The 9,394-nt window shown below is 30.5% G+C and overlaps 1 long non-coding RNA gene across 1 annotated transcript; it reads left to right on the top strand.

The window, feature by feature from the left end:
* The first annotated feature begins 348 nt into the window (after nucleotides 1–348).
* Nucleotides 349–3,641, top strand: LOC134681726 (uncharacterized). The gene is made up of 3 exons (XR_010100676.1): nucleotides 349–381; nucleotides 1,315–1,369; nucleotides 3,464–3,641. It is a non-coding gene; the product is annotated as an uncharacterized LOC134681726 (long non-coding RNA).
* Nucleotides 3,642–9,394: the final 5,753 nt, after the last annotated feature.

The following is a 9,394-nucleotide window of genomic DNA, read 5'->3' on the forward strand; positions in this document are numbered from 1 at the left end:
GAAATACAGGTACCTAAATATTACAATAATTTTAGAGTAACAAAATGGTACTGAATATTAAAAGTAGATTTCCTAAAAGTGCAGCACATGTTTAAATGTATACTCGGACAGCCGATGAATAATTAACATTTACTGGTTAATTAGCTTTTTGTAAAAACAAGAAGTTAAATATATAAAAGTACAACACATGGTGTTTGAGACAAGAAATCATTAATATGACATTTTTAATTTTCAAATGAAGTATAACAAAATATATGCAAGAGAAAATTGTTTACGCAGCAATGCCAATCTGTTACAGAGACTACCTATATATATACTTGTTCGTCCCCATAGCGGTGCATACTTTCCAGTGGTTCTCAATCAACAAAAACGACAATCTTGGTAAGCACTAACTAGTTGTAAACATATTATTATTTTAGATTGATAAAGTATTTTTGTAAAAGTATTTTGTCATTGATTTACATAGCAATTTTGTTTTTCAATTATTTAATATGTTTACTTGAAAAAAAATATACGCAACAGAAATTTTTTGACGCAGCAATGGCAAATTGTTACACAAACTCATTTCATAAATTTGACTTAGGTTTTACATTGTATTTGACTGAATTATTTAGAATTAGTATTTATTAATTAGTTTTGTTTTATATTTTATCATTTCTATGCTTACGAGCATACCCAATGATGTGTAAGGCATAACTTTATTGCTCAATTTAATTCAATACATGTTTTTACTCTCTCTTTCATGGTATTTGCATAAAATTACCATGTCTTCTTTTTCCTTTAAAGAGATGTTTGAAAATTTGAAAATGCCTGTTCCAAGTCAGGAATATGACAGTTGTTGTCCATTCGTTTGATATGTTTCATTGCTTGATTTTACCATTTGATAAGGGTTTCCGTTTTGAATTTTCCTTGGAGTTCAGTATTTTCGTGATTTTACTTTTTGGTTATTTGTGCACTTTATAATAATAGAGATTATCGTTTTCAGGAATAATGACGGTCAATCACTGGTTAGGGAAAGACCATTTTTAGTTTTTTTTTTTTGGGGGGGGGGAGGTGTAGACGGATTGAATACTAGTATTCATTATTATATGTTGTAATGCATGATACTTATCCTTGCCAAAACTAGGCAAAAAGGTTAATCTTTTGTACACGAATATATCATGCATTTTGTGTTGTAGAATATTCACTGACTATAATATATAATAAAGTAACATAATTAAGGAGATACATTCATATTACTTTGATAGAACTGGCTGCTTTTTATGAGTTTTTTGTCTTAGTTCTTGGTTAATGTAAAGTAAATTTAAATTTCAGATAGACACCATGAAAACAAGTGTAGCTATTATCATACTGCTCGTTTGCCTTTCAGGTAAGACTTTATATAACTGTTGTTACTTTAAAACGATTGTTTTTGTAATGTCACTTGGAAGTTTAAAAATAGAAATTTGGTTTCTGGATAAAACTCAATTCAGTTTGCTCAAACCCAGATACTTGAAAGCCAAAAATATAAAAGTACATTAATGCGGTAGAATCTATTTGACAAACAAGGACACATATTAAATTGACAGATTCAAATACGACCGAGTTTTCCTGTTGACTATTGAGCTGATAATAAGTGTATGTTTAGTACTTATTGGCCGGTCTAATATACGTTCTAGTGAGCTGATGATGAGTGTATGTTTAGTTCTTATTGACCGGTCTAATATACGGACTAGTGAGCTGACGATATGTGTATATGTAGTACTTGTTGACTGGTCTGATATACGGACTATTGAGCTGATGATAAAGATATGTTTAGTACTTGTTGACCAGTCTGATTTACGGACTATTGAGCTGATGATAAGTGTATGTTTAGTACTTGTTGACCGGTCTGATATACGGACTTTTGAACTGATGATAAGTGTATTGTTAGTACTTGTTAATGTAGTTAATCAGCAGTTGTATCGACGGAGTTATATATAGTAAATGCAAATATCATCTTATTCAGGTCGTGCTTCAGAAAAACTTTTCTAGATTTACCTTGATCACGAACACTCAAACCGAAGCAGGAGAAGATTACCATATCAACGCACTTTATATCGATACTTTTTTATGCGATTTCCTAATGTTTTTGTTGTTAACTTTGATGTGTATATACTTTAAGTTTTTATGAGTTTTGACAATTTATCGGCAAACAATTGTGGATTTAAATTGTTTAGGCTAGGCACTTTTATATGTTTGCAATATATTTTGTCATTTGTTCATCTTAAAGAACGCTATCGGTTGGCAACATTTATTTCATATTGTTTTTATTGACGGTTACTCAGAATGTTTACTCTTTCCGAAATCAAAGGTGACTTGACTTTTAAATTATCAGCTTTAAGTGTTTTTTTGAAAGTATGTTAAAAAAAATACTGCCTCGGACGCATGATACTTTACCATAATCAATATGAGTTGTTGTTGATTGCATGCAGTAAAACAAGTAGAGTATTAAATTGAATTGTTTACAAACGGCAAGATATTCAAAACATAGGTCTCATATATTGATATTTTGTTTTTGTACAAAGTTTCTTTTCCTAGAGGATATCAAACATTTTAGAGCCATATGTTTGTGACAAGACTAACTTTTATGCTTTTAAAACTTTTAAAACTTTGTCATAACAAACATATATATATAGACGTAAAAAATGTGCAGATATATATATTCATAAAATAAGTAACAAGTTAACAGTTCCAGTTCAATCGATTTCATCCATCATTGGGACTCCTCAGGATAATTCATTTAGCGTCGTTATGGGCGACGTCGTTAAGGAGGTTTGCATGCAGTAAAACAAGTAGAGTATTAAATTGAATTGTTTACAAACGGCAAGATATTCAAAACATAGGTCTCATATATTGATATTTTGTTTTTGTACAAAGTTTCTTTTCCTAGAGGATATCAAACATTTTAGAGCCATATGTTTGTGACAAGACTAACTTTTATGCTTTCAAAACTTTTAAAACTTTGTCATAACAAACATATATATATAGACGTAAAAAATGTGCAGATATATATATTCATAAAATAAGTAACAAGTTAACAGTTCCAGTTCAATCGATTTCATCCATCATTGGGACTCCTCAGGATAAATCATTTAGCGTCGTTATGGGCGACGTCGTTAAGGAGGTTTGTGACGTTCCGGCAGTATCGGCATTATTAGTAATTTAAAGTTCTCGGGATTTAATCTTGATCGACACGTTGTTATGAAATATATATATATCTATTTTCAGATCTAGGTAGTTTGATCAATTCAAATACTGGAGACAGTGAATAAGTTATAACGATAAAGATAGTCGTATGAACACTTTTTTTTTATCTACTTGTGATCAAACATCAGACAATCATTTTAGCATGTTCCCCGAATGAGCTTTTGGATGTAATTTTTTTTTTGCCTTTAAATCTTTCCAACCAAGTCCCCTCTGAGTTTTCCTCTGATTCTTTCAGGCATGACGATTAATCAAGCTGATGGAATACTTATAACATGTAATTGGGGAGGATGTCCGCACAAAGGAGCTTGTCACAAATGTTGTGACCACCTTAGATCGGGATGTATTGGTGGAAAATGTGTTAGGAGACGACCATGGGCATTGATTAAAACCAAATGTCAATGTGATTGTCCATCTGGGTATGTAAAAATCTTATTTCTATATATTTGATTTAAAACAAAGCAAAACGGGTTATACATCAGTGAGACACCGACCAAATAACATAAAAAAAGGCACATAGAGGCATCATTCACAGATGCCTGTACGTCAGTTTATACATCGACCCAACAACAAGAATAACCAAAAACCTCTAGAGGATAACATATACAGATGGCAACCCTACAACTCACATAACTAATCAAAAGACATCTAGAGGGAAACCTTTACAGATGTTTTTCCAATACTTGTATCTAAAAAAATCGTCCCATCTTTAATTTGTCTCAAATTCAAGAAGTTATGACTATATAATTGAGAAAGAAAAAAACAATATACATTTGCCAGCAGATTCTCTAAATAACCTAAGCATTTATTAAGATGAAGACAACAACTGTTGAGGCCTTTGGACTTCACCCTGAGCATTTAAATGATGGATAACACTTCTTATCATTTGTACAAACTGGATAAAAAAAAGGGCACAGTAGTATATCGCTGTTCAAAAGTCATAAATCGATTGAGAGAAAACAAATCCGGGTTACGAAGTGAAACCTTGGAGTGCACTGAATGTTTTAATTGTTATAGCATATGCCTCTGTGGAATAAAATGGAAATGAGTTGATTATCATGATGATGATAAATGTTATTTCTGTTGTAGATAAATGAGACGACACAAGTAATCCACTATGTATGCTTTGATGGTAATCGGCATATTTGTAAAAGGATTTAAAAAATAAAATAGAGTTGAACTAAATATGTTTTTCTTTTTGATTACTGTTGCTCGATATAATAAGAATGTAGAGAAGTTTATGGATACGTATATCAGAGTCTATGCAGAAAATGTCAAAGAACGTTTTGTCCTTTTTCTAAAAAATGTTCATCGGAAGGTACCAAAACCTTGTTGATAAATATTCCATATCAACATAACAAATAATGCAGAACGGATTTGATGTATAGATTCTGCGTACTGACGTTGTTTATCATCTTAACAACATGTTAAATTGTTTTTTCATTTGTCTTTGTTCTATTATCAATATTACTTTTACTGTTGGATTGTTTTCTATGATATCCATTTAACGTGGCTCGGTACTTATACCTCCCGTCAATATGTCTGTATTATCTTTCATTTTTGCTGGTGTGTTTTGTATATGCGACTTTTCGTGTTTCGTTGGTTCATATAATTATTTTGTAACTCTGATCCTGTCAGTATGTTATTGTTCTTTTATATGTCATTATGTTAGATTTTTATTATACATTAGAAAATACTAAGAACCACAAACGTCAAAAGTATTTAATTACGTAGTTTAATGAACCATTAGTGGATTCTTATAAATTCTATAGAGCTTTTGGACTATTTTAAGTCTCGGTCTATTTCTGAAATTAATTCTTACATACTTTTGATTGTTTGAATAAAAAAAAAATGAGAAAGGAAATGGAGAATGTGTCAAAGCGACAACAACCCGACCATAGATCAGACAATTGCCGAAGGCCGACAATGGGTCTTCAATGCAGCGAGAAACTCCCTTACCCTGTATGTTATCATTGCCCATGTGAAAGTTTATAGTTGTTTTTTTAAATTTTGGACATAACTATGTGACGTATACATTTTCTGACGTCAGACACGCGAAATGGTTTCTTTTGAAATTGTTGAAATCATTTTTGAAACGATGATGACTGCTGAACGCATATTTTAACTTTTCTATTCATTATGTCGAATAAGTTCACGCATCATGAGACTGTTGTACAAAGTGAGAGGTTTAGCGCTATACAAATAGGTTTTATCCACCATTTTCTACATTTTAAAATGTCTGTACCAAGTCAGGAGTATGAAAAGTGTTGTCCATTCGTTTTTGATGTGTTTTGTCATTTGATTTTGCTATGTGATAAGTGAATTTCCGATTTGATTTTTCTCAGAGTTATTTTTTTTTATTATTTTACTTTCAAATGAAAAGCACACGGATGAGAACAAAAACAAACAAAACAAAAAGAAATAAAATCGCGTCCAACAATACTCATTACATTACAAGCTCTTAAAAAGTGGACAAGTTTATTTTTATATGATCAACCATAACCATAACCGGAAACACTGTTGCAACAATACAAAAGATAAAAATTCAGTTGGAAATTGTATTACGCGTTATATTTTCAGAAAAGAAAAAAATGCGTTCATCATTTTGAATTTTATCAGACGTTTAGAAGTCTGATAGTTTTTATAAATCTTTTTACCGGCCAGTTATACGTTGCATATGGTGTCAAGTGACGAAATTAAAAGCTCAAACTCATCAACTTATAGATAACAACTGCCATTCCTGGGTTGGTACGGGTATTTTTGTATGTCGAAAATTTCTACTGTCGGCTGAAAAGTCATGCTGCCAGTATCAATGATCATCATCAATTCTACGGTTCAGTGAAGCTTCAATAAATAAATCATATACAGTTTAGGTTAAGAAACGTACCGTATTCCGGTATGAAATTATATTATGCAGAACTGCTATTATGACTATTATGTATGTAATAAATGCAACTAACTTTATAGATATACTTATTGAATATTTTTCCCTAAATATTCAATGACTAATTTAAGGGATACTTAATTGAAGCTGTAGATTGAGTAAATTGTTAACAGCAAAAGTCCAATAAAACTTTGATCAATTTAAAAAAAAAAAAAAAAAAAAAATGTTGGATGAAACTCTGGTTTTATAGCTAGCGAAAAATTTCACTTGTATGACAATCCCATCAAATTCAAATATATTGACAACGAAGTGTGAGCAAAACAAACAGACATAACAGGTAAAAATGTAAAAAAAAATAGGGGTACAGGACTCAACAATGTGTTATAATCGTAATCCCCCCCCAAAAAAACCACAAATATAATCATGAAGCAAAAAAGGCATATATACAAAGCAAGCTGGCAAAAATGAAAGACAAGAAACAAAATATTTCCAATAATAATGACGGGATCTACTTAAAATCTATACTTTAAATTTTCAAATTACTTGTTAAATCATAATTTCTCGGTTAATAAATACAACAAGTATTTTTTTATTTCTTTTGATGCATTTATGTTTTCAATATTTATAGCAGTTCATTTAAATCAATGATCATTAACTAAAGACATTAATGTTGTACTGCACAATATGTGAGTTTCAACAGTGATGGTTTTACGAAGCCTACAGATTTCTTCGAGTACAAGTATAACCCAAACTCTTCCTAAAAAAGTAATTAAGAACGTACCGAATGGATAGATGAAAATGTAAAGACAACGCTTATTTTTTTTATTCTTTTGTTGCATTTAATATTTCTATATTTATAGCAGTACATTCCAATCAATGATCATTAAAGAGGAGGGACGAAAGACACAAAAATACTGTTGGAGAAGTCATGGTCACTTTTTCAATGCATTGTGTTGTACACATTTATAAGCAATAGCGGGTACACTATTATGTTAAAAAATAGGGGTACAACAGTCAACTTTGTTTTTTATTCTTAATCAATATAAAAACAAACAAACATAAAACCATGTAGCAAAAAAAGAAAAGGCATATATACAAAACAAGCTAGCAAAAATGAAAGACAAGAAACACAATATTTACAATAAAAATGACGGGATGTATAAGCACATATTTGCAATTTTTGTCTTTTTATTCTGTAAAGTAATGGTGTTGTTTGATGACAACTGATATATTTTTTTTTGCCTTTCGGTATCCTCCACTTTGTCCAGACATACTCTGTACGACTTAAAATCTGCACTTTAACTTTTAAATTACTTGTTAATTCATAACTTCTCGGTTAATATATACAACAAGCTTTTTTATATTTCTTTTGTTGCATTTATGATTTCTATATTTATAGAACATTTAAATCAATGATCATTTACTTAGAAAGTGATTGTATAACCAAACCTTAGCATTTCTTCGAGTACAAGTATGACTCAATCTCTTCTTAAAAAAAGAAAAACGTACTGAATGGATAGACAAAAATGAAGGTACACCACCACCGTCAACAACAAAGGAACGACAAACAAAAGTCGTCATACAAACACCTAAATCCATAAAACCCGACACTTACGAAAATACTATTGGAGAAGTCATGGTTGCTTTTTGAATGCATTGTGTTGTACACATTTAGAAGTAATAGTCTTGTTACAATAGCAGGTGGAATATTTTGTTAAACCTACAAAAAATATACCACATAACCTTATTTTAAATATTCTTTCGAATCCTTACATTAGAAAAATTAAATGACAAAAATACTGAACTCCGAGGAAAATTCTAAACGGAAAGTCCCTAATCAAGTGACGAAATTAAAAGCTCAAACTCATCAACTTATAGATAACAACTGCCATTCCTGGGTTGGTACGGGTATTTTTGTATGTCGAAAATTTCTACTGTCGGCTGAAAAGTCATGCTGCCAGTATCAATGATCATCATCAATTCTACGGTTCAGTGAAGCTTCAATAAATAAATCATATACAGTTTAGGTTAAGAAACGTACCGTATTCCGGTATGAAATTATATTATGCAGAACTGCTATTATGACTATTATGTATGTAATAAATGCAACTAACTTTATAGATATACTTATTGAATATTTTTCCCTAAATATTCAATGACTAATTTAAGGGATACTTAATTGAAGCTGTAGATTGAGTAAATTGTTAACAGCAAAAGTCCAATAAAACTTTGATCAATTTAAAAAAAAAAAAAAAAAAAGAAAATGTTGGATGAAACTCTGGTTTTATAGCTAGCGAAAAATTTCACTTGTATGACAATCCCATCAAATTCAATTATATTGACAACGAAGTGTGAGCAAAACAAACAGTCATTACAGGTCAAAATGTAAAAAAAAATAGGGGTACAGCACTCAACAATGTGTTATAATCGTAATCCCCCCCAAAAAAACCACAAATATAATCATGAAGCAAAAAAGGCATATATACAAAGCAAGCTGGCAAAAATGAAAGACAAGAAACAAAATATTTACAATAATAATGACGGGATCTACTTAAAATCTATACTTTAAATTTTCAAATTACTTGTTAAATCATAATTTCTCGGTTAATAAATACAACAAGTATTTTTTTATTTCTTTTGTTGCATTTATGTTTTCAATATTTATAGCAGTACATTTAAATCAATGATCATTAACTAAAGACATTAATGTTGTACTGCACAATATGTGAGTTTCGACAGTGATGGTTTTACGAAGCCTACAGATTTCTTCGAGTACAAGTATAACCCAAACTCTTCCTAAAAAGTAATTAAGAACGTACCGAATGGATAGATGAAAATGTAAAGACAACGCTTATTTTTTTTATTCTTTTGTTGCATTTAAGATTTCTATATTTATAGCAGTACATTCCAATCAATGATCATTAAAGAAGAGGGACGAAAGACACAAAAATACTGTTGGAGAAGTCATGGTCACTTTTTCAATGCATTGTGTTGTACACATTTATAAGCAATAGCGGGTACACTATTATGTTAAAAAATAGGGGTACAACAGTCAACTTTGTTTTTTTATTCTTAATCACTATAAAAACAAACAAACATAAAACCATGTAGCAAAAAAAGAAAAGGCATATATACAAAACAAGCTAGCAAAAATGAAAGACAAGAAACACAATATTTACAATAAAAATGACGGGATGTATAAGCACGTATTTGCAATTTTTGTCTTTTTATTCTGTAAAATAATGGTGTTGTTTGATGACAACTGATATATATTTTTTTGCCTTT

This window comes from Mytilus trossulus, chromosome 8, assembly GCF_036588685.1.
Source record: "Mytilus trossulus isolate FHL-02 chromosome 8, PNRI_Mtr1.1.1.hap1, whole genome shotgun sequence".
Taxonomy (NCBI): Eukaryota; Metazoa; Mollusca; class Bivalvia; order Mytilida; family Mytilidae; genus Mytilus; species Mytilus trossulus.